A 4991-nucleotide genomic window follows, 5' to 3' on the forward strand; every position below is an offset into this window, starting at 1 on the left:
GCTTCCCGGATCCCGCTCCTGGGCGCTGCCGCAGCCCCGGGATGGCCCAGAGCGGCCGCAGGAAGGCGAAGCACCCGGCGATGCGACTCCAGGTCCAACATCTGCAAAGAGCTGGGGCCAGACAGGGCCAGAAAATGTGTAATTCTCAGAGCTGAGCTATTACCTGCTGTAAGTGGAGACAGAAAGATAGTTTAGAAACCACAGTGAAAATAACCCTCCTGGAAAAAAAAAAATCAATACGAACACCAAGGAAAGAGGATCAGACTCCGAGACCATCAATCCCTGAGACAGAGAGTGAGAGTCGCAGTGGGAGGACAGACAGAGCTGGAGTGAAAAACAAAACTTTCTTTCTTTTGCTGACAAATGGCTTTTTATGCTAAGGGCAAAGGAGCCAGGAGAAGGAGGCCTCAGCAGGGGCCGCGGGAGCTGCCCTGGCAGAGAGGAGCACCAGGCAGAGCACTCGGAGCGGCTTTTGCAGCTCTCCTTCTTCCACACTTGGAAGGATTTTCTCGTTGTGCAACTTTGTCTTTGTGATGTGCCCAAAACAGCACAATCTTCAGCACAGATTTTGCTGCTTCTGCTCAAAAGACACAATATCCTCTTGAGGCGACTCCGGACCGGGCAGCACCGAGAGGCAGCAGCCGGGAGGGCGTCGCGCTAACACCTGCCTCCGGCTGAGCCCCGCGTGGCAGCAGGCACCGCAGGTACCCGCAAAGTAAACAGCAATAAAACATAAATGAATTCAGCATTAGGGAAGTGTCCCACATTGGCGTGCGCAGAAGCAGCACGGCGTAAGCGAGAGCTGCACCGCTCTGCCCTGTGCGCTGCAAACGGAAAGTACTCGGCATGCGTTAACTGTTTTTACCTTCTGCGTTGTTTGTCTGAAAACAAAAGCAAGCAGAGCAACGCATTTGTTTCTAATGGCTTAATTTTTCTGTCAGATGTGCACTCTTTGCTGTAGAACCTCTGTATTATAAATGTTTTGCAGCAGCTCTTTAGCTTTTAAGGTAATCGTATAAAAGATCCTTGACTACATAAAGGCAGCTAATCTGGGTAAATGCCTTTAAGCATCTTTACGTTTCTTGCTAATGGATTTCTAGGCAGCCCACAGGGATACGTGTTCCAGAAAATAATGTGAAATATAGTAAGTGTCTAATTTTTTTAAATGCCTCACATTTGTCATATACTGAGAAAATCCACAGCTCCAGGCAGCGCAAGATTATTTTACTTATATAAGTAATACGCCTCCCTGTCATCACCAGTGTGAAATCCAGCCTGTCACCAGGGGCAAGGATCCATTCAGTGTCAGACTCCAGCCCAACCGGAGACAAGTTATCACAGGCTATTAATTAGAGCCAGACAGGAGGGACCCGGGCTCCGCAGGGGGCGGCACAGCCGGGGGGCCAGGACCCGCTGCCCGCGTGGTCCCGCGCCTCGGCGGCGCCGGCAGGGCTCGCGGGGGCCACGCAACAGTGCCGGGTCCTGCTGCCGCAGTCGGGGCGGCAGTGGTGCTTGCAGGGCTGCAGCCTGGCTGCTCTCGGAGGCTCAGGGCTCCCAAACCCCAGAGCCGTTAATGCAATAAGCGCTGTGCGCTGCTTTTCCCTGCTCCCCCCCTCTCCGCTCGCCGCTTAGGTCCTGCTCAGAGCGAGTAAGCACGGGGACCGCCGATGCCTGCTCCCTGTCGATCCGAGGATGACGCTGAGGGCCTCGCAGGGCTCAAAGCGGCACTGGCAGACGGGCTGCACGGCCCCGTGCTGCGCCGCGGCAGGGCTGGGGATGGCGGTGCCGAAGCACGAGGACCCGCGAGGGGCAGGTTAATGCAGTGAGCAAACTGCCCCCGGGGGAAGCGCCGGTGCTTCATTTCGCCTGTCGCTTGGCATCTGCGTGCAGCAGCCCTCTCTGCTGGGCTGCACCCGTTGCCCTTGCAAGGCGCCAGCCGGCAGAGCTGCCTCCAGCTCCGCTGGCAGCCGGCCGCGCGGTGCCGGCAGCGCTGGGCGGGAGCTGTGCGGAGCCGGGAGCCGCGGCAGGCTCCTCAGCGCAGCCACTCCTCAGGGCTCTCATCTCCATCGCTAGCTGGGAGCGGGCGAGAGCCACCCGCCTGCCAAGCCCTGACGAGGAAAACGAGGAACAGAGGCAGGTGCTCGTTAAGCTGCACGGCAGGGACAAGAAACCGGGGGCAAAGACAGACTTTCTGATCGCGTGCGGCCCGAGGGGCTCTGCAGCGTCACCGGGGCTTGGGCCACCGCCGGGGCCCCGCGGGCCGGCACTGAGCCCGAGCCCCAGCCCCAGCCCGAGCCTGAGCCCCCGCTGCTCTCGGCCCCAGTGTCGAACCCCGCTAGGGAAGGGGCACCCCGTTTTCAGAGCTGTCCCATGTCACTGTCTCCGTGGAGGAGGAACCTGAAGGAAGCCCCAGTGCAGACGGGCCACCTCGCTCTGCGGATCGATGGCGGGCGTTAGCCGGGCTCCCCGCGCCGCTCCGTGGGGACGCGGTCCACGGGCCGCTGCCCGGGGTGGCTCCAGCGAGCGGGGCGCCCCAGGGAGCCGGCCCGGCTGCGGGAGCCGAGGCCGGGCCCGGGGACGCCCCCCAGCCGCCCAGACAACGCGACCCCGGACAGGTAATTAGTGCCAGAAAGGAGGTTTCGAAGGAGTAAGAATAAACAAAGGGAATCAATTATCTGATAGGAGGTTTTAGTGCAGTCACACAATGAAATACAAATCACCACCCCGGCGAGCTGAGGAAGCCCGGACGGTAACAAAGCAAGACCTGTCCGATTCCACCCGCTCGCGACGGCACGGCAGCTCCTGACGCACTGCCGACGCAGGGCCGCAAGAACGGAGGAGGCAGGGCGTTTTTTTTTTTGTCTTCCCAAGAGAAAATAATTGCTTGCGTTTACCAGGCCTGTTCAGCGTTGCTCCAGCACGGAGCAGCACTGCAGCAGCTTGGTCCATTTTGCTCCTTGTTGGGTAAACTGCGTGGGTGTTTCCGGTTCTGTTGCCAAAAGAGGGTCAGTTTATCCAAGCGTAGACACGAACAGGGATAAGAAATGCCTTGCTAATTCTTGCAAACCGCCCTCGCCCCAGCAGCCCACACGTGCTGCACAAAGGCTCGGGGAGGCGGCGTTGCCTGCTGATGACGGACACGCGGTGATCCCGCCGCCCTGGACGGCAGCGGTGCCCGTCCCAGCGGGCCCTCGGACGCAGCGGCTGGCGGGGAACGGGCTGGCTCCTGCTCACCACAGACCCGTGCGGAGCTCGGAGCATCCCCAAGTGCCCCAAGCACGTGGCAGAGGACACGGGCCAGGAGCGGCCAGTGGCTGTGCCGTACCCAGGGACGGGTACGTCCTCAGGGAGGTCCCTGCAGTCACCGCTGTCCGGTCATTCACGATGACTCTGACACTCACCTTGGTGACATTAATCAAGAGGAAATCATTTGGTGCTAATAGAAAAGTAATTTAGAACTCCAGAGGAACCCAGTTATAATTTAGTGCTAATTAATGTCCAATTACTTAAAGTAAACAGATTAAATTTGGGATTGAATTCTGCTCTACCAACTCAGATCACTTCTGAACCAGCAGTGCCATAAATACCAAACTCTGGCAGTCCCGCAGCCAAGAGCCCGGGCGCCGGAGCTGCTGCCCGTCTCCAGCATCGAGCATCTCCTGCAGGACTGAGGAGCAGCCCAGGGCAGCTGGGTCAGTCCAACCACCTCCACCACTGCCTGGGGTCCTCAAAACCAGCCCCAGGAGCCTCCTGCACTGGCTGACGGGGAGTGACGGGTGCCTCGGGCTTCCCCACAGCAGAGCCAGAGGCTCTGGCTCTGCACAGCCGCAAACATGCCAGGCACCAGTCTAAGAAAATGGCCTTAAAACACGGCATTTGGCTCCCTGCCACCGGAGGGGGGGGCTGCGCACACCTGGGACCACATGCAGGGCAGCCGGCCTGGGACCGACAGGCAGCAAACCAGCACATCAGGACTCCGTTTGTCTTAGAGTGCAGGTGGCTCCGTCGGCTTTGCAATGAATTTCCTGATGGACGCTTGGAGCCGAGCCAGAGGAGCCCTCCGTGTCTTTCATCCCACCAAACCACAGGGCTTGGCCAAGCCAGGTCTCTGGAGGCCACTTAGGTTCGCTGCAGCTTGGTGGACACAGCACAGCACGATGCTGGTCTCCAGAACGCAGCAGCAGGGAGGCCTGCGACCACCCACCAAAAAGAGCAACAACAAAAATGGGGCTGAAAACACAAGCGTGGGGTTCACAAGGGGACGAGCTCCCAGCTCCCCACAGCAGAGGCAGGTCCTGCCCCTCGCGCTCGGCCAGCGGTGCCAAACCTGGGCCGGGACTCCAGCCGCCTTGCTCTTTGCACAGGCGGCTCCTCTGTATGCAGATAGACCCTCTCTTCTTTCTTTTTTCCCTCTGGTTGAACTGCAGTATTTCAGACTGAGATCTGGGGTATCTGGGCCTTTGAGAGTGAAGGCCTGTGATGGAAATGATGATACACCTCAAGTATAATGGAGCAAACAACCATTATCATAATTTTGTTACCAATTACATGTAATTTGAACAAAGGAGTTGTCCTAGCTTTGATTTGCTCTCCTTGTATTCCTGGCTGGTTTCATTAAAATCACTTATGGAGATTTGCAGCAGTTCTGTTTGAAGTGCTGTCATTAGGATTTTCATTTTCGATGGCGTTGAAAATAATTTCACAGCAGGCTGTTTATATTTTACAAAGGAATCTGCAGCGTGTGGGCCACCATTTCTGGTCAGACGCAATCCAGACTTAACTGGTCACGGAGCCGGCTGTGCTGCGTTTCAGTGGGGCTGAGGGGCGCGCTCCGCACCGAGACCCATGGCGGGACAGCGGGATATAGATGCGGGCACGGGCAGCGCCTGCCGCGGGAGGCTTCACTGACCGTCGCATTTGTGCTCTTCCTAGGCCTCCCTAGACTGTTTTAACCAATGCCACGCCGAACTTTGCAGCCCTGTTCTTTCTAA

Source organism: Apteryx mantelli, chromosome 27 (assembly GCF_036417845.1).
Source record: "Apteryx mantelli isolate bAptMan1 chromosome 27, bAptMan1.hap1, whole genome shotgun sequence".
Taxonomy (NCBI): domain Eukaryota; kingdom Metazoa; phylum Chordata; class Aves; order Apterygiformes; family Apterygidae; genus Apteryx; species Apteryx mantelli.